At 39.0% G+C, this 27,600-nt stretch overlaps 1 long non-coding RNA gene across 2 annotated transcripts in view; it reads left to right on the forward strand.

The window, feature by feature from the left end:
- LOC114676281 (uncharacterized) overlaps nucleotides 1–24,042 on the forward strand; it is a 99,628-nt gene extending 75,586 nt beyond the window's left edge. For both annotated transcript variants that reach the window (XR_003727159.2, XR_013413598.1), the window contains one exon: nucleotides 22,085–24,042. This is a non-coding gene — a long non-coding RNA (uncharacterized LOC114676281). The remainder of the gene's footprint in view (nucleotides 1–22,084) is intronic.
- The last annotated feature ends 3,558 nt before the right edge of the window (nucleotides 24,043–27,600 follow it).

Raw genomic sequence — 27,600 nt, forward strand, 5'->3', positions numbered from 1 at the left:
TTCGGGTGTCCTAGCTGGCACGGGCCCTTTCCAAGGTCTCATATCTAATTTTGTATTATTCTTCTTAAAGAGGGCCCCCCAAGTTGTCTAATCTTCAGGCCACCACAAAGCCTGGACCCGCCCCTGCTTAGGTGGTAGCTCCCTTGATTATCTTGGAATTAGGGAAATGTTCCCACTTGCATTTCCATACTGCTTCCAGGAAAAATGTGCTTGTGGATAGAACCTGAAATTGAACTTTAAATGCCCTCAACCTTAGAAACATTGCTAAACCTAGTGGTTAGTTTTAATTATAAGACAAGTGCTTGGTTTCAGCTGCTTTATAGGTTAAATAGGTTTTTTGCTGATCGGCTTTGGAAACCAACCATTGAACAAGTGACTTGTAAACAAACTTCTGGAATGTAAACTACTTCTAAATTGTAGGCTTCAGGGACTTTGCACTAACAAAAGCCCATAAACGACAGCCTATGTACCCTATTTTATACCTTGTGTGGAAATTTATGTACAAATAGTGACATTTTGTCACATGAAATAAATTACTCATTAAATTCAATGAAAAGATGTAATAATATGCAACTAGGCATGATTTATAACTATAGCAATCATTCAACCTAGATTTTCTGAGGCAGTTCAATTAGAAATATTCTGCTCTGTGATCACCACGTGTGACTCTAGTTCATTGTCGTATGCTCAGAAACTAATACGGTATCTGGCACACAGTAGACATTCAAGCAATGCATTCAAAATTAATGATTGTATAAGACTATTTGGCAAACTATGTGCCCTACTTTTGATTTTAAAACTATGGTCACTGACTATAGTTATAATTAACACATACAAGCAATTTAATATTCCTTTTTATTATTTCTAAGTATAAACTGGCAATTATATAAATTTGTATAATTTTTCAAAACTCACCTCCAAATAAAATGGCTTGGATTTCAATGGAAAATGTATACATTGATGATTCTATCCTCAGTGAAAAAAATTATTTACCAAACATTTACACAGCTTCTTACATAGAATACTACATGTTTATTTTTTTATTCATGCAGAGGAATGCTTTTTATATCAACTTGGCATGTAAATCATTTTATTTTTAAAGAATCAGTATGGTTACAGCATTCTAACCTCCCACATAGTTCTGCTAAATTTTTTTTTTTTTTTTGAGACGGAGTCTCACTCTGTCGCCCAGGCTGGAGTGCAGTGGCCGGATCTCAGCTCACTGCAAGCTCCGCCTCCCGGGTTCACGCCATTCTCCTGCCTCAGCTTCCCGAGTAGCTGGGACTACAGGCGCCCGCCACCTCGCCCAGCTAGTTTTTTTGTTTTGTTTTTTTTTTTTTGTTTTTTTTAGTAGAGACGGGGTTTCACCGTGTTAGCCAGGATGGTCTCGATCTCCTGACCTTGTGATCCGCCCGTCTCGGTCTCCCAAAGTGCTGGGATTACAGGCTTGAGCCACCGCGCCCGGCCAGTTCTGCTAAATGTTACAAATATGTTACACACATTCCAATTTTTAGCCTAAGAACTTATTAACTTTTAATGAGACTATGGATCCCCTCCAGCAAGTAGATTAACAAGGTGAGTTTGATAAAGAAACCTTTTCATATAGATTATCTTAATCCTTCTAAGAATCCAAAAGAATTAACTGTAATAGAGGTATAACCAGAAAAGTCTTTGATTTCTGGATTCCTAGACTATACCAGCATAACAAACTGCCTCTCCACTGCCTCTTCTGCCTCTCCTTCTATCCCTTCACCACCACAGAATAGTCAACTGTTGGTGTTTGGGGAACATGTTTGGGAAAAAAAATAAATAAATTTTAATTTAGATCAAAAATGAATTCTTGATTCTAGGGAAATTTATAGCACTGACACTAGTTTGGGGATTGAGCTATTCATTTCTCCATCAGAATACTAGTCATTAGAACAAAGATATAGTCTCATAATACCATGTGTCCTTTTTCTCCACCTCACCTCCCACCCACCCAAGAACACTCCAGAAAACTACTTTCTCCTGTCTTTTTTTATTCTTTATTTTTTTTGAGACAGAGTCTCACTCCGTTGCCCAGGCTGGAGTACAGTGGCGCAATCTCGGCTCACTGCAACCTCCGCCTCCTGGGTTCAAGCGATTCTCTGGCCTCAGCCTCCTGAGTAGTTGGGACTACAGGCACCCACCACCACGCCCGTCTAATTTTTTTTTTTTTTTTTGCTTTTTTTTTTTTTTTTTTTTTTTAGTAGAGACAGGTTTTCACTGTGTTAGCCAGGATGGTCTCAATCTCCTGACCTCGTGATCCACCTTCCTTGGCCTCCCAAAGTGCTGGGATTACAGGGGTGATCTTTTTTAATTTCCACTACAAGCACATTTCATCCTAAGTTGCACAACAGCACGTCAGGAAATCTCTTGGTTCTCAATTGCAGCATGTGCATGAGTTCATTTCCTTCCCTGTTAAGAACACCCCTTCCACCTGTACTCCTCATCCTTGACCAAGAAAGAGACACAACCAATTCCCTTCTCCACAGATCATGGCTTGTACTTTTCATGGCTGAGAATTTACCCAAAACAGATACCAAGTACAATAGATATTACAGATTATTATTTTTATAAGTACATAAGTGCTCTCCACACAATCCGGGAAAGTTGTTGAAGTCTGGAGACGTTTTCAGAGTATCTGAAAGCCAGATTCCACTTAGCAGTTCTTTGAAGAGGAAAATTCCAGACATATCAAAGGGGCAGATCATTCAGACACCTGGTATTCCTTTTGCAAACCAGCTTCTATCCCCTCAACTCCTTTTAAACACCATCAGAGGGTCATGAGAACACTGTTTGAAATGGTGGCGCTTCAGAAAATACCAGGTTCTCCCACTTCAAACACAATCAACATAGTATTACTTCTTCCTGTGATGTTCCTCCCTACCAGACATCGATGGAGGCATTCCCGCCTTTCCCATCTTTCATCTGTCCAAGCAGAGGGAGAGGACTTTTTTCCTTCCTACTCCCATGAGCTAACTCAAAGAATATTCCTTGTGAAGAGCACTTTAGGCAAGATTTCATAAGCTCTCAGATCTACTGCTTTATTGTATGGTTGTTGGGGAGAAGTGGGAATTGTGGGCAAGGAAGGCAGAGGTGAATTTAGTGCTTTAAAAAACCAGGGCACACAATGTGAAATAACTCATTTCCTCTCTTTCCCTGGGACTTGATGCAGCCTGTTCACGACCTTGGTGTCCAGGTACAAGAGGAGAAGGGAGCAGTTTCATCTAGCTCCACGGAGATGGGCACAAAACTCTTTACTTTCAGCAATTTGGGGTCTTTAATTACCAGTTCATGCTCATAGAAAAGGAGAACTCAGCAAGCAGCTGGGAACCAGAGTTCTAAATGCTAAGTCCTTTTCAGCCTAAGGCTTGCTAGGGCATTTGATGAATTCCTGACCTTGTTCATAAACCTTTTTTCCAGCAAAGTCAAATGAAGCTGCTTAACACTATTGAATATTCTACTATATTAACCATCTTGGCTTTTAGAGCAACTTTCCACTTACAGCTGGAGCTACCATCCTTCAGCCCTGGGAGAGAGAACTAAAATCTCTGTAATCCAAGCTGGGAGAACAGAAGCAAATTGTCAGCCACCTCAGAACACTTCTTCTCAATTCTTCTTGGCCCTTCTCTAAATAACTGAGCACAAGCTCTGTGTCTTTGCAGAATTCATTCTGGGATATGGTAGGGTCTTCCCCAAAAGCTGTATGATCTTCATGCTGTTTGCCACAAAAGGAGCCACTCAGCTTACTCTTAAAAAAAGGTGGGGGCGGCTGGGCATGGTGGCTTACACCTGTAACCCCAGCACTTTGGGAGACTGAGGTGGATGGTTCACTTGAGGTCAGGAGTTCGAGACCAGCCTGGCCAACATTGTGAAACCTTGTCTCTACTAAAAATACAAAAATTAGCTGGGCCTGGTGGCTTATGCCTGTAATCCCAGCTACTCAGGAGGCTGAGGCAGGAGAATCACTTAAAACTGGGAGGTGGAGGTTGCAGTAAGCTGAGAGTGTACCACTGCTCTCCAGCCTGGGCAACAGAGTGAGACTCTGTGTATTAAAAAAAAAAAAAAAAAAAAAAAAAAAAAAAAAAAGGTGTGGGTGTCACCATTATCAGTCATCAGAGAAATGGAAATCAAAACCACAATGAGGTCCCACCTCACACTTACTAGGATGGGTATAATGGTATAATACAAAAGACAATAACAAGTATTGGTTCAGACACCTAGTGTTCCTTTTGCAAATCAACAAAAGAGAATGTGGAGAAATTGGAACTCTCATACACAGTGGTGGGAATGCAAAATGGTACAGTCACTACAGAAAACAGTCTGGCAGTTCCTCAGAGGCTAAATATATAGTTACTACATAACCCAGCAGTTCTACTCCTAGGCATATACCCAAGAGAAATGAAAACATGTCCACACAAAAACTTGTACACAAATGTTCTAGCGTTGTTATTCATAATAGTAAAAAGATGAAAAGAGCTCAACTGTCCATCAACTGACAAATTGATAAATAAAATGTGGTATAGCCATATGAGGGGAAATCATCGACCATAAAAGAATGAAGGAGTGATACATGTTACAACAGGAATAAACCTTGAAAACAAAGGTTTTCAAACATAGTGAAAGAAGCCAGCCACAAAAGTACATGAAAAGTCCAGAATAAGCAAATCCATAGAGATATAAAGTAGTTAATGATTGCCAGAGGCTGGGGATAGAGGAATAGGGAATGACTGCTATCGGGTACAGGGTTTCTTTTTGGAGTGATCAAATTGTTCTGGAAGTGGGTATTGGTGATAGTTGCACATACAACTATACTAAAAACCACTGAATTATATTGTTGATACAAAAATCATATTTCAATAAAGTGGAAGGAAGGAAAAGAAAGAAAGAAAGAAAGAAAGAAAGAAAGAAAGAAAGAAAGAAAGAAAGAAAGAAAGAAAGAAAGAAAAGAGAGAGGGAGAGAAAGAAAGAAAGAAAGAAAGAAAGAAAGAAAGAAAGAAAGAAAGAAAGAAAGAAAGAAAGAGAAAGAAAGAAAACAGAGAAAAGAAGAGGAGAGAAGAGGTAAGGAGGAAAGGAGGGGAGGGGCAAGGAGAGGAGAGGAAGGAAAGGGAAGGAAGGGAAGGAAAGAAGGAGGGAGAAAAAGAAAGAAGGAAAGTATGGAGGGAGAAAGAAAGACAAAGAGTAGGGAGCAAACTGATTGGGGTAAACACTGAGCTATTTAATCTTGCCCCTCAATGTCTCTTTCCCCCAACAAACCCTTCCCAAGAGTCATGAAGGGGAAAGGCCCTCCTTCTAGTGTTGGCCAAATTTGCCCCCAGGAATGAAGCCTTCATTTTCAGCCTCTTTGTAATTCATGAGGCTAACCCCGCCCATATCTGCTTGCATGAACTCCTGTCCCAATGCAGCTGCTTGGCCACCCCATTGAAGAAGGCATCCTTCAGAGACCTGTCCTGGGTCCTCTGCTGCCCTAAGAACTGGCTGTTGGGATGACACTGACAGAGACCTGTCAAAGTTTCCTGATCATCTCCAGACCATCAGAGCTCACCACTTCTGTACAAGTGAGAAGGGCCTGATCTTCCACCTGGGAAGGTAACCAGAGCCCTGTTGAAACTCGCCTGGTGCTGTCTCTGCTTCAGGTAGAAGACTGAACTGGCCCCTGGACTTGTGCTTCCTTTACTGACCTGACCTGTGTTTGGCTTTCCCATCATCCCTCCCTATTGGTGTTTTGCTGTGTTCATCATGTTTACACAGCCCCATTCTTCTGGGAGTGTGCTGGGAGAAGCTATCTCAGCAACATATACCCAGCATCTCCTGTTCTCTCACCCCAAGTAAATTCAGGGTGGCTCCTGCTCAACCTTTAAAAGAGTTGCTCCTATAAGCCGGATGCTTAATATATGTAATTCCACTTAATCTTCACAACAGCTCTGTAAAAAGAAGATAAAATTATCCCCATCTTTCAAGATGAGGAAACAGATTCAAAGAAGGTAAGCAACTTAATCAAGGTCATGTGGATTCAAAGACAGAACTGTCAAGGTTCACTGCCTCAAATAATAAGTTATTCCCTTCACTGAGCATCTATCATATGTTAGGCAGTGTTCTAGACAACAATATTATTTCATTGACTCTCACAACAATTCCATGAGATAGATCTTAGCATCCCATGTAATGGATGGGAAAACTGAGGTTCAGAATGATTAAAAATAGACATGCTAATCACTATAATTTGATCATTACACATTGTATACATGTATTGAAACATCACTCTCTAGCCCATAAATATGTGAAATTACATGTTAACTAAAAAGAAAACAAAAAAAGAATAAATAAGTAACTCTTTTGAGATAATATGTATTTATCACTCACTGAATGCCTGGGAGTTTGGGAAGATGTTTGCTTTTCCTGATAAATGTGAAAGATGCAACTGGTACATCTTTCATCTTCCTCTTTACTTGAGTTTGGATGTGATGATTGAAACTTGAACAACTATCTTGGAATCATGAGAGAAAAGCCAAAAGAAAATTCAGTGATCATATTTTCCCTAACATCGTTAGCCTGATAAACAAAAACCCACCTTCGGATCTCTTGTTATATAAGAAAACTGAACCTCTGCTTATTTTTATTATTTTTCAAGGCCACACAAATAGTACATGGCTGTGGCCTATTTATAGTTTTCCCTCATTCTTCTCTTAGTAACTGAATTTTCCAAATTATAGCTTAATGCATGCCTACCCAGCAAATGGTCACATTTTTCAGATCTCCTTGCAGCTTTGTGGGACAGGTGACTGTATTTTGGTTAATGGAATGTGAACAGAAGGACAGGATGTGATTAACTTCCAGGTCATGCCCTCCAGTTCCTGTTTCCTTCTTCCCATTAGTGTTGAAGGTAAACCACTGGTCCAATCACACGGACCAGGATCACACTTTAGGGGTGGCAGACCATCAAGATAGAAGGAATTTGGATTTCTGAATGACCTCAGAGGTAGGGCTCCTTTCCATTCTAGAATAACTATCAACTTGGACTTCTATGTGGGGGAGTATTTCTTTTATCTCATTTAAGCAACTATGTTTTGGTCTCTCTTAAGGCACTATTATCTTAAGCAGTACTGTGGCCAACCAATTTTCAAACAGGTCTGTCTAACTCCAAATCTGAGTAATTTCTACTGCAACTCTCAATACCTAAACTGGGGATTGCAAACTCAAATGCCTACAGAAGCTAGGTAGATAAATTAGTGAAGAAGTCTGAGTAGGAGCTATGGTGAGCTGCAGAGTACATATCTGGTTGCTATGTGCTTAACAAACTCTATTTCCTCTTCTTCCTGCTAGAGTATAGTTCCCAGCTTTCCTTATAATTAGTTAGGGCCATGTGACTGAGTTCCGGCCAATGGAATGTATATAGTAGGAATGAGTGCTCCATCCAGGCCTGGTCCGTGAAAAATCTCCCACTCAGTTATTCACTCTTTCTTTTCCCCCTACTGAAGTGAAAAAGATACCCTAGGAGATCCTGGGAGCCATGTGATGAATAGAACAAAGCTACAGATTAGAAGTCTAGGTTCCTGGGTCATCATTCAAAGAAAAGCTACCGAAATTACATTAACACATGGATTTTGACATGAATAAAAAACAATGTATTCCTCTGATGATTTATTACAGGTTTGGGTGTGTTGTTAGGACAACACAGGATAGCCTGCCTGGACTAATACACAAAGGAAGCCCCTATAGAAATGCAAGCCCAATATTGCCAGATCTTTTGATTTATATTTTTAAGAGAAGACAGAAATTTTTAATATTATGAGGAAGCTATTCATTCGGTGTTAGCCAATACCATGAAGGTCAAACTATATTCCAGACTACATTCCAGCTTCAGTATTACCCTGACCCTGAGACTTTAATCAGCCTCCCTTACTGGTCCCAGTTTCAACTGGTACAGATTCAACTGCCCCTGAAAAATCCAATTAAGGTTCCCAAGTCTTTCTTCCATTAGGTCATGCAGGTTTATTAAACTTTAAGCTAATGGCCTTTGGAGTATAACTGTGAAAAGTAGAAACTATCTACTGTCTGCAGCTCTTCTCTCATTTGATAAAAGTAGCCTTGCCAAGCAATTGCCTAGAGCTCCAATGTTGCTTTTTCATTCATATATTCTTAAAATTAGAGCTACTAACCCTACGTATCCAACTACATTCACCAAAATGAAACTATTTCCAAATGTTTCTCTATGTTAGCCATCTATCAAATTCTTTCCACTTATCAAGGCCCAACTCAAAGGTTATCTCCTACATGGGGTATTTTCCATAGAGGTCTTTGCCTCTTCCTAGGTGAAACTGACTCATATCTCTGCTATGCACCCCTGTGGGGCTCCCTCACCCTAAGTAAAGAGCATGTTCCCCTTCTAAGGTGTGAGGTCTTGGACAGAGACCAGAATAATATTATCTTTATATTATCAGTTCCTGATCATAATAAGTGCCTGATACTAGGGCTCAATATATGTATTAGATGTTTTGTTGTTGTTGTTGTTATGTTATTTTGTTGTTGTTTTGTTTTGTTTCATTTCGGGTACACTTTAATCAATGGTTCATCATAACTGTGCCCTGCACTGGGTGGAAAGAGGTTGGCAGGGAGAGTTGGAACCAAGAGCAGTATCTACAATAATTGAATTTAGAGAGGTCAAATACCTTAGCCATTTAGGAAGACAGAATTTGGAAGCAGACTGAGTTTTCATCCCATTTACTAGCCATAAACTTCGGTCTTTTGTTTGTTTTGTTTTTTGAGAGAGTCTTGCTCTGTTGTCCAGGCTGGAGTTCAGTGGCGCGATCTCAGCTCACTGAAACCTCCGCCTCCGGGGTTCAAGCAATTCTTGTTCCTCAGACTCCTGAGTAACCGGGATTACACGTGCTGGCCGCCACACCTGGCTATTTTTTTCTATTTTTGTAGAGATCGGGTTTCACTATGTTGGCCAGGCTGGTCTCAAACTCCCAACCTCAGGTGACAGGTTATCCACCTGCCTCAGCCTCCCAAAGTGCTGGGATTACCAGTGTGAGCCACCATGCCAGGCCAAACTTCAGTCTTGTTACTTAACCTTTCTGCCCTCAGTTTCCTCAACTTTTAAATGGGGACAATAATAATAGTACAATTATGTTAGTTTATAAGAGCCGCTGTAACACAGTATCATAAACTAGATGACTTCACAGAAGTTTATCTCACAGTTCTGGAGGCTAGAAATCTGAATTAAGGTGTAGGTAGGGTCAGTTCCTTCTGGGGGCTATGAAGGAAGAATCTGTTCTAGACCTTTTTCCTTCGCTTGTAGATGGCATCTTCTCTCAGTATCTCTTCTGGTCATCTTCCGTCTACATGTGCCTGATCTACCCTAGTGACCTCATTTTAACTTGATTACCCTTGTAAAAGCTCTATGTCCAAATAGGTCATATTCTGAGGTATTGAGGGGTTAGGACTCCAGCATATCTTTTTTGTGTGTGTGGGGAGGGACATAATTCAATCCATAATGACCATATTGTCTAATCAGGTTGCTGTGAGGATTAAATAAATTAATACAAGTAAAGTGTTTAGAAGACTGTCTGGCATGCTGCAAGCACACAAACACATTAGCTGGTGTTATTCTGTTTCTGAAACTCTTGTTATACCAAGATGTTAAGATATCGCCCTTAAGAATAAGCCAATAAAAATTACGCTGTTTGAGTATATTTGTTTGTTTTGGGGGAGTGGCTGGAGAGTGGGAGGTTTGCAACCCTTGCTCTCAGAATACAGAAAAACAAAAGAAGCCACAGTACCTGACACTGACAATATATTTTTTTAAAAACGTATGACAAGACATAACAAGTCATTGCACTCATCATAAGCTTGAAAATGACTCAACTTGACAGGTATGTTGTATATTGAGAGATATATCACAGTTAGTGTTTGTCCTTTGATTTATTGTTAGGTATTGTTAATTCATTCTGAGCAATAATCATTAAGTCAGTTATACAATATAAGATTGTAGTTTGATTTTGCAATTCTTAAATTTGACCTCTCTTAAAGTTAGGGGTTGGTTTCAAAGTCTTCTTAGATACTCCAGGCTTAGAATTTTAAAGTAAGTCTCTTAGGCCAGTTGGTGGTTGTGTGACTCAAACATACTAAAATATAGCCCAACAAGCCATTCAAGGCACAAGATTTCTAAACACTGGCATTTCTCAATAATGCCCATGGATGCAAATTCCTGAATTATAGGGATTCCCAAAAAGAATGGACTCTTTCTAATGGATAACATTTATCCTCCTTTTAACAAAGAGAGAATACAAAAGTCAGTTTTGTATTCCGATGTTTTGCTCTCATTCTCTTGAGAATACATCAAAATTTTACTTTCAGTCCATCTTCCAGATCATTCATTAATGCAATTCTGTGGTGATGTGGTTTTCACATTCCGTTCAATCCTGACAGCATTTTAAACTCTGGGCTCTGAGTAAAAATCTCAGTACAGGTCCCATTGCATTTGTTGATTTTACAAATGAATAGATCCTCAGTAGGGAGAAGCCAGCCTTCTCTCAAAAGCCCTCTTCAAAGCAGAGGCTGCCTGGGTGGTATGGGTGATCTGAATATTGCCTGTTTAAATGGGCAGTCAGTGATGCACATACCATCCAACCACATGTATAACTTATTTCTGAATTATTATACTAGGGCAGAAACCTACCTCATGAGTTTCCACCACAGTAATACTGAAAATTCAGATGTCCAATTTCAATTATATGCCATCTGCAAATCCAGACTATATCCAAAGCCATGATTCCATCATTTGTGAGCGTTGAGGGCAGAAGAGTATATACCTGAGGCCTCTTCTCTCTGCTCCCACCTCCTTCTCTATATCTTCCCCACCAATATTTTTACCCACTCTCCTTCCCCTTTATCTATCACATTCTTGGCCCTTTCCATTGAAGGATTTTAATCTTTTCATCTCAGCTATGGTCATTAGCTCTAGAGTTAAAATATTTTTTTTTGCTTTTTTTTTTTTTTTTTTTTGCTGCTTTCAACATAGTAAATGGAGATTCAGAAGAAAACTTCATATATACACTTTAAAAATAAATTATTTTCTTATTACATAAGTTATGTTCATTGTAGTAAATTTAGAAATAAGGAATTGTTTTTGTTTTTGTTTTTGCAATGGGGTCTTGCACTGTCATCCAGGCTCGAGTGCAATGGCGCGATCTTGGCTCACTGCAACCTCTGCCTCCCAGGTTCAAGAGATTCTCTTGCCTCAGCCTCCTGAGTAGCTGAGATTACAGACTCCCACCACCATGCTCGGCTAATTTTTTGTATTTTTAGTAGAGACGGGGTTTCACTTTGTTGGCCAGGCTGGTCTCGAACTCCTGACCTCGTGATCCACCCACCTTGGCCTCCCAAAGTGCTGGGATTACAGGCATGAGCCACTGTGCCCGGCTGCATATATATATATTTTTAAAGGAAAGGTAACACCCCATATCCTGAAACCCACAAATAAGCATGGCTACTATTTTGGTGCATAGTTTATCAATTTGCATATACTTTTAAGACTCTGAACAACCATGCAATTAGATCACCCAACTAGTATATCTGGAGGAAGGCAGATGCTGAAAGGGTCAATTTCCAGATTAATGATCTTTCTCCCCAGCCCTCCCACTGCATCTACATTCCAGGATGACTCTGAGAGGACATCAGTTTCTAAACACTTGCAAGAGTTTCTGTCCCAGCTACTAAGTATTCTCATCTGGTTCTGGTCATACATTACCCAGTATTGGTCCCTTGGCTTCAGATCATCAACTGACATGTGAGATATAAACATACAATAAAAAAGAAAAGAACTCCCAAATTTTTGAAAGAAGAAAAACAAATTTCTCTAAAGCAAATTCAATGCAGCAGCTGGTCTAGGTCAGTGAGAAAGTACATACTCTGAACATGTGAACTCCATATTTTGAAAATTCAACTTACACTGAAGAAAGTTGCATTCTACTAAAGGGAAAAATAACATCTCCTAGTAGATTTTTAAAATACCAACCCTTGAGAAATGTATGTCCATGGACATATCCACACTCATTACCCATGCAAGATATGCACAAATTTGCACATTTTAAGAATACATACTAGAAAATGATATTTTAACTATCAGAATTATCTGTGACAGAATTTTTAAAATATTAAGATTGTAATTCAAGAACTGGATACTATAAAAAAGGAATGACCCAAAATAAGAAAGACCTCTTAGAAATTAAAAGTATAGTGATTTAAGCAAAGTTTTAATAAATTGATTGAAAGATAAAATCAAGGAAATCTCCAAGAAAGTAGAAAATACAAATAGATTAAAAATGAGAAAGAAAGGCTAAATTGTAATGTACAAATCCAGGAGGCTAATGTTCAGTGAATAGATGGTCCAAAAAGAACAAACAAAATGAGAGAATACAAACAAATTTTTAAAAGGGAATTTATCAGAGCTGAAAGACATGAGTCTCTAGACTGAAGAAGAAAAGGAGAAAAAAATAGTAGAATACTACACAAAATGAAAGAAAAATGACCTAGAATGGTGAAATTTAAGAATATCAAGATTTTTTATCCAAAAAAATTCGAAGTGAAAAAAGCAAATTGCCTTATTTTCCAAAAAACCAGATTGTCATCTAATTTCTCAGCAATACTGAATTCTAGAAGACAATGAAACATTGCCTTCAAAGTTCTGAGGAAAAATGATTTTAAATGAAAAAATCAACATTCAATCAAATTATCAATATAATTGGAGAGTAGAATAAAGTTATTCTAAGTCGTGGAAGGACTCAGTAAATTTACCTCTCATATACCCTTCTTAAAGAAGTGATTCAAGAATGTGTTCCAATAAAACAAGAGAGTAAACCAAAAAAGAGAAAAATATGGAGTTGAAGAAACAAGCCAAACAGGAGAAAAATGGAAGGAAGACATGGTTTAATTGTCTCTTCAGTTTTAGTTTTTCAATAAATCTAGAGAAGAACAGTCCAGTTTGGAGCTGGTGGGACAAGGGCTTTGAAAGGCAGGTACCTGGGGAAAAAATGCATATGACCTGAGGTAATCCACATATTTGATACTATCTTTAAGAAATTGGAATATCAAGTTGTAAAAAAAAATCACAGCAATGCAAAAGATGGGGATGGAGAGAAGGAAATAATTAGAAATTCCAAGACAATCACAAAGCTATGAAAAAAAAAGACATAAAATCAGAGTGTCTTATGCAGCTAAGCAGTGAACAATCTTTCCATAGTCATAACATTATAATCACTGCTGATCAATTTTCAACTCTTAGAATCAACCCACAGGGTCAGCCTAAAAAGGAAGACTTACGGGTAGTTGCAGAATGAGGTTCACGTTTTTTGTTTTCTTTTTTCTTGACAACATAAGTTAAAATTAAGCATTTGGTTGAGATTAGGAGGAATCAAGAAATGAAGGAAAGGGTAAGAGCTTTCATACTTTCACCTCACAAATCAAAGAATTAAGAGGTACTGTCAAATGGTCGATGGAATTAGAAGTAAGGATGTGAGTGTATTTTTTGGTAGTTACAAAGGTAACTGTTAATAGCAGAAAACATCTAAAACTAGTGGCAATTTATGGGGAAGTGGAGACAAGAAAGGCCAGATTTGGAAGATGAAAGACAAGTGAGTTAAATCCATAGCCAACATTATGGAAATCAGCAGATAACATCTAAACTTGTTGACTAAAGAAACAGGAAACTAATAATAATGTATTGAAGAGTTTATAACAAGTAAAAGCAAAATATATGGCAACCATAGCACAAAGGCTGGGAGGGAAAAAACAGGTATACCGGGGGTTCATACACTACACATGAAGTGGTATTGGATCACTCAAAGGGAGATTACAATTAGCTAAAGAGATATGTGATAATTCCACTTCCAGTTGAGTGGAGTAAGAAGGATTAGATTTACCATACTGCCTGAAACAACTAAAATACCAGATAAAATATATGAAACAATGGCACTCAAGACTTTGGATACCCCATGATAAAGTACAATGATCATTGAGAAAGGAAAGAGAAAAGAAAATGTAAATCTATACAAACACTTGTGTAAAAATGTTCATAGCAACTTTATTTGTGATAGCCCCATACTGGAAACAACCCAAATGTCCACCAAAAGATGAATGAATAAACAAATCATGCTGTATTTATACAATGAGATATATTACTTGGTAACAAGAAAGAATGAATTAGGTACATGCAACTACATGGTTGAATCTCAAATTAATTATGCTGAGTGAAAGAAGTCAGGAAAAAATAGCACATACTATAAGGTTCCATTTATTTAAAATTCTAGAAAAATGAAAACTAACCTATAGTGACAGAAAACAGATCAGAGAGTATGGAGAGGTGGTAGGGGGTATTAAAAGGAGCATGAGAAAACTTTCAGGGGTGATGAATGTGCTCACCCCTGAAAGTTTTCCCTTGCCCTTTTTAATAGCTTGATTGTGGCATATATAAATGTCAAAATTCATCAGACTGCTCACATTAAATATAAACAGTTTATTGTGTGTCCATTATACTTCAATGGTTAAAAAAGAAAAGAAAGATATGGCATAAACATATTATGGAAACAAACATATTACATATATTTATATGTATATAACAAATATCTAAAATATATATCAAATAAATAATAAACATGGCATAAACTTATTATTTTAGGAGTGTGGAAGTAACTGCCAAAGAGCTATAAGAGAAACTGTTGAAAGTGTTTCCTCATGTGAGGAAATGCGGGGAAGGACAGAATGAGGGGAGGAACTGTTGCTTCTTCGTGTAAGCCCTTCCAGATTTGCTCATTTTTAACAGGGAGTACGTATGTCAGTTCAGATGCTCAGAGAAGTACATGCTTAGATGGGACTTGATGTTTACTTACTTGATGTTTAATGCTTAGCCTGTGAAGGATAAAGGAAGCAGGAAGCAGGAGTAGACAGGGAGAGAGCTGGGATTGAGATCAGGTCTGCCACCTGTGGAGAGAGAGAGGCAAGGAAAGGCTGGATAGGAATAGCCTGGGAACCCAGAGCAGTTCTGAGAAAGACTTGCCAGGCTGATAGGGACTGTCTAAGCAAAAGTTGCCCATTAGCAGAGTTCTGTGTCAGGCGGGATGGGCCTGTGCTTGCACCCTAGCACCACTGCAGTGTTCAGTCACTGGCTGGGAGCAGCCCAGAGGGCTATGGCTCAGCATGAATGTCGCAGTAGATCCAAAGATGTGGCAGCTAGGGGCATCATTCTGCTATGTGCCCCACAGCAGGTTTTTGTTTTTGTTTTTGTTTTTTTTTGAGACAGAGTCTCGCTCTGTCGCCCAGGCTGGAGTGCAGTGGCACGATCTCAGTTCCTGCAAGTTCCGCCTCCCAGGTTCACACCATTCTCCTGCCTCAGCCTCTCGAGTAGCTGGGACTACAGGCACCACCACCATGCCCGGCTTTTTTCTTTCTTTTTTTTTTTTTTTTTTGTATTTTTAATAAAAACAGGGTTTCACAGTGTTAGCCAGGATGGTCTCGCTCTCTTGACCTCGTGATCCGCCTGCCTCAGCCTCCCAAAGTGCTGGGATTACAGGCGTGAGCCACCGCATCCGGCCGCAGGTCCTCTTAAAGGGACATCTGAAGAGCATATTTTCCTGGTTGCTACAGCAGGCATTGATTTGATTTTAAAATTTCAAAAGTTTTTTTAAAAGAAGGATAAATTCCTCTATCAACAAGTAAAGTGAATAAACATTCAGGGAGCAGCACAGTTTTTTTATAGAGTTGAACTCTCACCTGGTTGGTGCTATATAGTCTGCATTCTTTTTTGTTCAAAAGTGTTGAGTTGAGTAGGTTAAATCTATTTGGTTCTTTCCTAGTTGAAGGGTCACAGTGGACAACTGAAGAGGCAGCCATTTTCTGCAAAAAGTATCTACAGAGTCAGTAAGTGGGGTTTTGTGAACACAGGGAGGAGCACCTCTTGAGAACCTATGAATTCTGATTAAACAACCCTGGGAATCACATAAAACCACTTAGAACATTGAACTCATTAGAAATCCCTCATTCTGTAACCCTCACGGCTCTGAAATTTCCTCTGACTTAACAAATAAGGCTAACAAATAATAAATAAATTATGTTCACTGTACAAAGAATTAAAAAACTGTTAAAATATATATATAAATACACACAGATATCTATTTATATTAAAAATATATTACCTATATATTTGCAATTCAGAGACGAAGAGGTATATCCAGGTTTTTAGGTCCTGGAACTGACACAATTTTTCAGGCTCTGTTTAAAAAAAAAAAATTATAACAATAAAATGCCCTCACATGACCACTCAGCACCACCCTGCATAAAGGAAAGTGTATGTGTGTTGGGTTGGCGGGTGGGGCAGAGTGGAAAGATGTAGCAGTCTTAACCTATTGTGATTCAAGTTTTTTTATTTTTGCAAATTTTACAAAAACGTATGACCCTCTGAACATTTTATAGAACCCTTCTCAGGGCCTTGGAGAGGGTCCTGATGCCTACACTTTGCCAGCATTGCAGCCTTATACGAAGAGCAGAGAATAAGGAAGTGTTGATTTCCTTAAGAAATTTGTGGATATAAATATAAGTTAGTGGGGGACAGGGGTTGGCCCTTCACACACATGTCAGTACTGAAAATAAAAAGAATATGCACAGAGGAAACTGCCTGTTGATGTAAATCATCTTCCATGTGTCTGGCATCCCCGGCACTGGTCACTCCCTGCCAGGGCCTGGCTCCAAACACACGACACCCTCATGAGCCATCTGCACGCTCAGGACATAGTTGCATCTGATTTCTCTGAGAACCTGTCACTCGGAGCAGGGAGCTGAATGACAAAGATGAGCAAAGCACATTATTGGGCTCTGTTATTTAAGGAAGTGGATTTGACTTGGTGAAAATATGGTTATACAGCACATGATCACAACTACTTTTTTAAACACCCTGAAAGAAAACATGGGGAAGTACACTCAAATGTGCTAACTATAGATGTCTTTCGGTGTTAGAACTATCAGTAACTTTTTTTAATGTTTCCTCACATCTTCTTTAATAAGCATATATTGTCTTTAAAATGGAAAATGAATTTCAAAAAATGTTAAGAAAAAATGCATTAACTTTATATATATGGATACACACATGTATATGTATTAATTAATGCAAGCAATGTGCAGGAATCCAGAGAGGTTTAAAACTTCCCATGGCTTCCAGTAAGAATATTTCACAAGGCAGCTATTACCAGTGTGGCATGAGAATGAGAGAATCAATTAATCTCACTTTGAAAGGGTCTTTGTTATCTATTGCTCCATCACAAATTACCCCAAACCTTGGCTGCTTAAAACAATAAACATTTATTATTTCACATAGTTTCTGTAGGTTAGGAACCTACGAGTGACTTAGCTGAGTGTCTCTGGTTTAGGGTCTCTGATGGGGTTACAGTCAAGCTCTGAGCAGGGGCTGCAGTCATCTGAAGGTTTATACAGGGCTGGAGCACATACTTCCAAGATGGTCATTCATATGGCTATTGGCAGAAGTCCTCAATGCCTTGCCACATGGGCCTCTCCATGGGGTTGCCTGACTGTCCTCACAACACAGCATCTGGCTTCCCCTGGATGGAATGATGTGCGTATGTATGAGAAAGAGAGAGAGGAGCCACAAGGTCTTTTGTGATCTAGCCTAGGAAAAGTCATACCATCATTTCTGCCGTTTTCACAGACCAATCCTGATGCAGTGCGGGAGGGGACTACACATATCCAAGGCAGGGATCATTAGAGGCCTTTAAACACCATCATGTCCAATCCCCACGGGATCCTTGAGAAACTAAAATTTTTCCATAGAACAAGAAATATTGAGATTGTTAGTCACAGTCATTTAAACTTATCAAAGAAATAGGTATTTGAATCCTATTTTATATTCTGACTCAGCAGAAATAGCTCTTCTGAAAACAATGTATTAGAGGTTATGAGTGTAATGTGACTTTAAAATGTTAATTGGTTTTCACTTCTTGGAAAGTTACAAAATTTTATTTCCTTCCTTTTAGAAAGGTTTAGATAGGCAAAACAGATTTTTTTTTTTAAACAAGCCTTTATACTTTGGTTGTGTGGCTGCCAGGCAAAAACAAGTAAACAAACAAAAACCTTTTCATGGTTGTTTTCAGCCTAGTTAGATGTCTAATTGATTTAAAAACAATAATAATCCATCTCCCCCAATAGGTCAAATGTCTTTCTAATACAATCCATGGATTTCAACAGATGGAAAAGGAGGCTCATGAAATCAATACAGAAACTAAATTGTTAAAAAACAACAATGAATCTGGGAGCAGTGGCTCATGCCTGTAATCCCAGCACTTTAGGAGGTTGAGGTGGGAGGATTGCGTGAGCTGAGGAGTTCAAGACCAACCAGGGCAACATAGTGAGACCTGGTCTCTACCAAAACAACAACAACAAAATCAGAATGAAAACTCTGGCTGACTTGGGGCAATTTTCTTTTTTAACAAATGAGTTTATTTAGGTTTAAAAAAAAAAAGCATTTCAAATAACATCTTATGTATTTAATGAATTGCCTTTACTAAAAAGAGTAAAATTATATGAAATTTGAAATGTCTTTAAATTAGAGACATAAGATTATAGAAATATGGGGCAATGCATCTTCCAGGCTGCTCCTCCTAATAAGAATAGGAAGAGGAAATTTGTCAGTGTTTGAAATTACCTCCAGACTCTTTAAGAGATGAATTCTCCTGTATTCATTTTTGAATCCCAAATGCCAGCAGAGTGCCAGGCACAGAGAGGTCATGAAATATTTGCTGAATGAATGAAGAAGGGAAAAGCACTAGACTGTTTTGGAGAAATGATACCACTACAAAGCCCGTTCTCACCCTAATTTCCATTCCTTCCTTCACCCCCTGTGTTCTCAACATCTCCTGACTTCAAAGAGAGTCCCCAGGAAGAGAGCTGGCCTTGGCATCGGTAAATGACCAGTTTCCCTAATGGCTCATGACTTGTCATCCCAGCAAGTCCAGTTAATTCCCTGTTCAAACTGACACTTTAAATTCCGGTCCATAATACAAAAGAAAAATGAATCTGCCCGATTTCTTGTTTGGGCATCTATTATATTTTCAACACCATCCCATAAATTCTATTCATTCACTCCCTCCCCCAGTGCAAGAATTAAACACGGATCTGCAGCTGGATGGATTCTGTCTCCTGCCTTTTGTCCAGCTGGAAAGCTACTTACTAGTTCTTTATCATCTTTTGGTAACAGATCTTCTCCCAGGAATCTGTACTCTCGCTGTTAAACTTCCCAGCAAGTTCAAAGGGGCTCTCATCTCTCCAAGATCTGCTAGTTAACTTACTGCTGCTACATAGCATTGCCTTTGATAATTTAGCCCCTCCCAGAGGCACATTTTTCTCCATCTCAGGATAAAATACGGTGTGATTTTTTGGTTTTGTGTTTTTTTGTTGTTTGTTTTTTTGTTTTTGAGACACAGTTTCTCTCTTGCTGCCCAGGCTGGAGTACAATGGTGCAATCTCAGCTCACTGCAACCTCCGACTCCGGGGTCCAAGAGATTCTCCTGCCTCAGCCACCTGAGTAGCTGGGAACATAGGCATGTGCCACCATGCCTGGCTAATTTTGTATTTTTAGTAGAGACAGGGTTTCACCATGGTGGTCAGGCTGGTCTTGAACTCCTGACCTCAGGTGATCTGCCCGCCTTGGCCTCCTAAAGTGTTGGGGGATTACAGCCGTGAGCCACCGCACCCAGCCTAAAATAAGGTTTTATCAAGCTGTCAAAGCCCTGGACTTTGGCACTGTTTCCAAAGGGTGTTAAAACATTCCCAAAGGATGAACCCCATTGAACTAAGGAATCACTGAGGGGAAAGGAATGCAAACAGGTCTGACTGGATCTGCAGCTTTCCCCTGATTTACTGCACCTTGCTTTAGAGGAACTAAATGCTCATTCTGATGAGTTTAGTGAATATGAGACACTCTCTGTGGATCCAGGATTTCATCATATGCTATTGGGTCATACGTCTCAAAACTCAGGTGTGCTCATCGTTGAACTAATAACCCCAGTTATTCATTTAGTTTCAAAATGCTTATCCCAGCACGTACAGTTGTGTTTTCTTTTAGGGCCGAGATTTTATCTAACACAATTACAGTTTCTGATAAGCTATTCTGTGTTTAAAGCACATATTTTTTAAAAATCAGAGGTCTGCATCTCTAAGCACAGGGCAGTCCAGGATAAATCAGACCCACTAAAAATATAAGGACTATAGCTGATCTGGCGATTATTGTTGTTAGAAAGGTAATTATTCCAAATTGCAGAAAGAATGAAAATAGAAAAAAGAAAAATATAACAAGTAATTCTAGGCTATTCTTTTGATGTGTTTCCTTTTAGTCTTTAAAAAGAAAGATAAAATTTTGGATTTTTTTCATTTAACTTATTATCACAGATATTTTGCCTTTATTTTGCTATAGAGTCTGCTTTACAACTATGGCTTTTAGAGATCACTTCTCACAGGGACATGTTTTAGTGAACTTTATCAAGCTGGTAATTTTAAAAAGCAAGAAATCCAGATCATCACACATTTTTTCATTAAATGATTTTTTAATTATCAAATTATTTTTCATGTGTATTTCAGAGGATTGCTCTTCCAAGGAATACTCTGTAATACACTGTATGTATTAGAGAGGAAACTCTGAACTTGTTCTTAAAGTTTGTATATTCGACCAGGTATCCAGGACACTTTTTCATCTTTTTTTTTTTTTTAATTACTAAAGAATCCAGTCACATCAAGGATCATGAACTTCCAGAATTCTGAGTTCTAAAGGAAACCAATTAGCTTGATCATCTTCCCCAAGATACAAAAATATTTTGCCAATCCCAATATAGGGTGAGAAGAGCTTATGAGAATTGAATGAGTGAAACAATGCAGATAGTCTCTCACCAACGTCCCCCATGGCCTCACAATTCAAATGCAGCATTCCACTCACTCGGCTTTAAAATTTAATAAAGAAAAGTAAAGCAATGGGTTGGAAGATTTTGGAAATTGAGCAAAGATGAAAGAGGCAGTATTGTACATTTGTGTTTCTTTTATATTTGATGTCCTTCCATGTTAGGGAGAAAAGGAAAATATGCAAGAGTACGAAGGACAATGTTTTTAATAAAACCTTGGCTGCTTTTCTGTAAGAATCGATGCAAGTAATTTTATCTCTTTAGGGGTGGTTTTCAAAGCAAGGGGAAGAAACAAATTGACAGGATCTCATAACGTACTTGGGAAATGCACTCTTTTTGTGCTTTATTTAACTTAGCTAGGGGAAAAAACTAGGTGAAAAGGCAAGATTTCACTCAGATCTAGTTCTGCTTCATATGACTTTTAAAAAGAAAGGAAAAAAAGGAAGGAAGGAAGGAAGAAAAAATCCCTCTCAAACCTTATGCCCTATATCCTAGTGTTGTACAGATGACTTTTAAAAGGATAATAACATATTTCAGTATTTTTCCAACTGAAATTTGGCTGACTGTACAAATTTGGGTTATGGGTTCTTTAATGAAGGAAGATAATTATATTTATATTTTTCTGACATGATATAAAAACTTAAGTCAGCCTAGAGCCCCTGCTGTCAAGCTAGGCTGCTATTTGAGCTCCTAAGGAAGAAAATCCTTGGGAAAGATTGTATTTTATAGTCCTGCCCTCAGCAATTCAGCTGTACCTCATTCCAAGATACATTTTTGCCTTATGTGCCATAATGAAAGCAAACCTTCTTGCCCCTTAGAGGGGCACGTTTGGAAGATCAAGAGGAGAATGTACTTGGGCCATATTCTCTCCTAGGACGACTGCAAGGCAAGCTGTAAAAGAAACCAAAACAGGGCACATCTAACCGGTTCTGGGTTTTCTCCTGATGGCAGGATGTAGACCAGGCTTTTTGCAAGGGTCACTGAAGTTTGCAAAACTTTTTCTGCTCCTGGCTGATTGAGCGAGCCAGAGCCAGCTCATAGCTTGGACTGGAAATCATGTGAAACTTATTTATGCCATTTTTTATTTTCTCTCTTTAACTCCCTATCAGACATTGAGCCGAGTTTGCATCCGAGTCTGAAGTTGGTTTACAAGCATACTGGAAGTAAAACTCAATTGGGAGTGAGAATCCAGGTGAACCGAAGTAAACGTGAACTCTTTGTGAACCACATACTACTGTACACCCCTCTTCCAAGCCTACAGGCGCCTGAAAATCTCCCATAAATCCAAGCTGCATTGAAAGGATTTGCTCCAAGTCTTCTACCAGTAGCTTGCATCCACATGCATCAGACTCAGCTGTCTACTAAATCTGTAAAGTGTTATCTGCCTCACCATGCACAAACTACTGTCCCAAACTGTATTCAATCCAGATGGGAGGCTTTGTCACTTCCTGACTTCCCTTCCATTGTAAGAATGAATATTTTGAAACCAGGCAACTAGGAAAACCATACCCCACTAAATGGGAAGCATATACTATTTAGGGAAAACTTTCTAGTGGTCCCCCAGAAAATGAAGAAATTATGCTCTTCTTGTACCCTGATTGTACAAAATGTTCAACTGCCTGGGATATGCACCAGATCACATTTACAGGAGAATCTACCATAGATGTGTCCAGTGTCATGCACAATTCTAGGTGAAACAGCTTAATCTCCACACCTTTCTGTCTCAGTTATAAGCAAATTAGGATGCAAGTGAGGTCGATTATCACAGGAATACATATTATCCGATGTTAAAAAATAATTTTCAAATACTGGCACTTCACTATTAATAACAACAATTTACTTGTGACAGCTGATAAGACACATTGATATTTCAATCCTGATTCAGTCAAACCACCACCCCGCCTATAAGTACCTCCAATCAGGGAACTTGTCAATCATAAGGTGGAAGTTGGTTTATGTTCTATTTCCTCCTCAGGGACAGGGCCCAAGTCTTGATCATCACTTTATATAAACCAGTGCCCAGGCTATTGAAGGGATGCGATAACACTTATGTAAACCAAGCGAAAGGCACATATATGCCTAGAATATCTCTAGAAGGATCCTACAAGAAACTGCTAGCAGTGATTGTCCCTCAGCAGAGAAACTAGCACATTGAGGTGAGACACTTGCTTTTCACTGTTTTTTTTAACTAATTAAACTTTTTACCTAGTATTTTGTATTTTATTGGGTACATTACAATATTTATTGAATGAATCAACACGTAGATGAATGAGCAAGCTATATCCAGGAACACAAGAGTTGACACCCAAATATTTTTGTCTGTACCAACTTAACAGCAGTGGCTTTTTCCAACCCTAAGTTTCAAATCCTTCTAGTGACTCATGTCAAGTTGTGTGCCAAGTCAAGAGAGTGCTGACACGCTCAGTGTGTGCAGAAATTCTTGGCCAAGGAGGAGACAAAGAACTGTCACAAAGGCTAGACTTTATTGGTTTAGTTTCGATTCATTAATCAGAAGTGGAAATGCTCACAGTTTTTCTCAATATTAGATGTTGCTGTATGTTTTCTGTGAAGAGCAACTGTGGTTACTTCTCAAGATAGAACTCTATCCAAGATCATGAAAACTGGCAATTCTTTAGGGGAAAAAAATCCATTTATCTCATGTCCCTAGGTTTGTGTCTCCTTTCAGCTGCAGAGAGGTGGCTTACTGCAGTGAATTGAAGTGTGCTAGCTTTGGGATCAGGCAGAACTTTCTAACTATCCTTTGTCTCAGAGTTAGCAGTCATATATAAATTGGAGACAAAGCTACCTACCTGACAAGGCTGCCATCAGGCTTAAATTAGCTAATATATTTAAAATCCCTGTAACATAGTGCTCAAAAAGTAGTAGCTATTATTCTTACCATAAAATAGTCTCACAGCCCTTTTCACCCTTCAAATTGACTGAGAATCAACACCAGTCTTTGCTTTAAAGCAAAGCTTTGAGGCTTTAAGGCTTACCTATGAGGTGCAACTACATTATAAGCTTAAGAACATTTTGCCTCCTCCCATAATAAAAATGTTCTGTGATATTTTTGACATGTTACTTCTTTTGCCTACAGTGTAAAGATTAGAAATAAGCTTGCTATTAATACTTCCAATATTCACCGTGTCATCTGTCTGACTGTCATAATCTTCAATCAATCACCTTTTTGCTAGCACCACTTTTTATCCAACCAGGTCAAGATCATGCAATTTGATGGCTGCTTGGGAATTTGTCAGCACTGTCATTTGAAGGGTGTTAGAAAGACATTGGCACTACAATCAGACTCTGTAGCAATCTGCCATGCCAAAAGAATTTTTAATGAGGTGGATTTTTTTTTTTTTTTTGAGTTGGGGGATCCCTTGTCCCCAACTCAAATTCATGCTTCAGTCTGGTTCCAAAAGAGACCAGACTTTTTGGAACCACAGTCCCCAGATTCCTCAATGTTTGGCAACTTTGCCAAGAGGTGCAAGCTGCCCTCTAGCTCATCTGGCTGCTGCTATTGCCCAGGCTGTCTGATGACTTGCTGGGCCACCAGGGGCCCTGCCTTTCCCAGCATGGAAGTGTGTGACTCTCCCCACACTCCCTGCCCCAACAATGCCAAGAATTAGAAACAAGGGCCGGGAGTGTTAGCAGGCCCTGCATGAGTGGCAGCTTAGAGGGCTTGCATTGTGCTTGGTGCACCAAGAGCAGATTGTTATTCTGCAGGCATGAATTAGAGCCTGGGCAGAAAGCGCCATGGTCTTGCCCCGGCGGTGTCTTGCTGCTGCTGGAGAAGTGAGAGGACTGTGGTTGTGCAGAATTTCTGCGGGCCATGTTCCAGGAATTGTCCTTAGAGGACTCATCAGAAGGGGAAGCATTTGCTTTTTGAATTCCTAACATCCTGAAATTCCATTAGTCTATTATTTTCCCCCTACCTTCCCCACTTCTCCTGCTGTGAAATGGCATCGATTCATTAATTCTGCTCAAAGACGATTGTATTCTCATGACTTCAATGTATCATCATTTTAAATTTTTTATATTTTGCATAGGCTTTACTAATACATATTCAAGTTGGAATGATTCCCCACTGTCTCTTCAGCCGTCATTCAGACAATACTTCCTTGCAGGTTAGCTACTACAGATTTAGCATAGTTACTGAAAGAATGAAGATAGTCTGATTTTATAGACCTTTTTCTAGACTATAGGGCTCTGAGGCATCAATCCGTGCAATGACTGCCTCTTTCCTCCAGGTATTGAAAAACATAACTCTTCATGCTTTCTCACTGGCATGAATCCATAACAACTAGATTTAATTGTGTAAAAGATCTCAACTTCAAAGTCAGCTAAAAAGGCCTACAAAACCATCCATTATACTGCAAAGTTAAACCATCCCTGTTTTTCAAAGTCTTCCTGATTTCTCTGCCAACAGAGATGTGCTAGAATCAATATTACACTGTTCTGGTGGTGGGGCGCTGAATGGCTTTGCAACAACAGAAAATAAACACATCTGGGCAAACTGAATGGCAGGAAATGGTGACCAATGAGATTTGCAGAGACCATTTGGGTGAAGTTTTTAAAGGACTCAACATGCATATATCATCTCCCCTACCTCACCCTTCCTACTCCCTGTACCCTCACACCCTCACACCACAAAAGTGGAATTCAGTAGCATTGAAGGAATAAAAATATCAAGTGCAAAGGATTTCCGTTTTTTTCTTTTTCTTTTTTTTTTTTTTTTTTTTTGAGATGGAGTCTTGCTCTGTCGCCTAGGCTAGAGTGCAATTGCATGAACTCGGCTCACTGCAACCTTTGTCTCCTGGGTTCAAGTGATTCTCCTGTCTCAGCCTCCTGAGTAGCTGGGATTACAGGCGTGTGCCACCACACGCAGTTAATTTTTGTATTTTTAGTAGAGACAGAGTTTCATTATGTTGACCAGGTTGGTCTCGAACTCCTGACCTCAGGTGATCCTCCCAAAGTTCTGGGATTACAGGTGTGAACCACCACACCCAGCATTGCAGAGGATTTTCTAAGATGGAGTCTGCAGCATTTTCCTTGGGGGGTCATTTACTCACTCCTGCCTCCCCAACCCCTATTCCATCCTGAGCCTGGAGTATCAAAGATACCAAAGATATTGAAACTCTCCTCACACTGTCTTATACGTCATGCGTCAGCCTCACCATTGCTGGGTGGGGACGTCAGGGAAGTATGCATGAATTTCTCTGAACCATTTTTCCGGTTCAAGCAAAAAGCAAAGGAAATGAAGGAATCTGTCTCATGCACAAAGCACAGACTATGATTCTCCTCTAAGACATGTGCCCACAAGTAGACTATCATTATTTGAGGTAACGTTGAGTATAATTAAAAACCTTTCAGCACTCTAGTCATATTTCCTGTCACAAGGACAAGATGATATACTGAGAACTGATCAGGCTTAACTGTACCAGCAATGAAAGTAAACAGGGCATTATATGAACATATTCCCCTGTATATACAATTGTGTATTGGCAAAAATTAACGTCCTTCAACCATTCGTGGAAAATATACTTTATTCAAATGATTTTTAGAAGGAGCAGAATTAGGGAGATATAGAAATCTTTCACTCATGCATTTGTGATAAATTTTTTTGAATACATAATACAGGATACATACACTTTGTTGAGTAAATGAATGAATGGTTTCTGTAATTCCCCAGTTCTACTCCTAAACTCATACACTTTAGTGGCCCAGTATTTTAGAGTAACATTGACAGTCAGTCACAATCAAATGAAATGTAATCATAGGCTGTAGTAGATTTTATTCTCTCTTTCTTTCTTACACAGTGCAAAAAAAAAAAAAAATGTGATGACTGGGGAAAAAAACTGCTTCATGTAGCTTTTGTCCAGAAAGCCTGATGTGTGTTTCTTATGGCCTTCCCTTCCCTACTTAAGTTGGATAAAGACGGCCTCTTTTGAGAAAATTCACTCACCAAAGCTCTAATGCCTGAGTTTATAAAAGGAGATCTATATCACAAGTGGAAGATGACAGAAGAATGTTAGTAAGAGTACCAGAGTTTCAAAGCTTCGTCCTTCCTCTGCCAGTCTGGAATCCAAATCTAGAGCAACATGCTTTTGCTTGCAATGTCTTCTCTTCAAAGTAGGAAATGAAATTTTAAAAACAAGTGAACTAATCAAAGGTGGGATTTACTTGTCTGCTTTCAAACTAAGAGATAACAATGATTCCCTCCCTCAAAAATTTGAAAAATTGCACACAATTAAAAAGACCATGTATTTTCCACTTTTGTACTTTATCTAATAGTTAATGCCAAAAGGTATTAGATCTGATAACAATGACTATTACTGTACTATTTTGTAATATTCACTGCACATTCAGCATTTTACGAGTTGGAAATATTAATAGTATTTTAAAAGCATGGTTCCTACCTTGATGGAGTTCACCTGATTGGAGAAAAAAGGTATTATTTGCTGGTAAATATGTAGGCCTGCAGCTCAGTAAAGAGATGTGAAGGCCACATAAGCAAAATGCCAGGGTAAGAGATTGGTCAGAAACAAGGACTTTCTAGTATCATCAGCGCTGAAGCCCAACACTACAGAGGATGAAAATGGAGTAAAGCTGACTCTACCAACCT

The sequence above is a fragment of the Macaca mulatta genome, chromosome 2, assembly GCF_049350105.2.
Source record: "Macaca mulatta isolate MMU2019108-1 chromosome 2, T2T-MMU8v2.0, whole genome shotgun sequence".
Taxonomy (NCBI): domain Eukaryota; kingdom Metazoa; phylum Chordata; class Mammalia; order Primates; family Cercopithecidae; genus Macaca; species Macaca mulatta.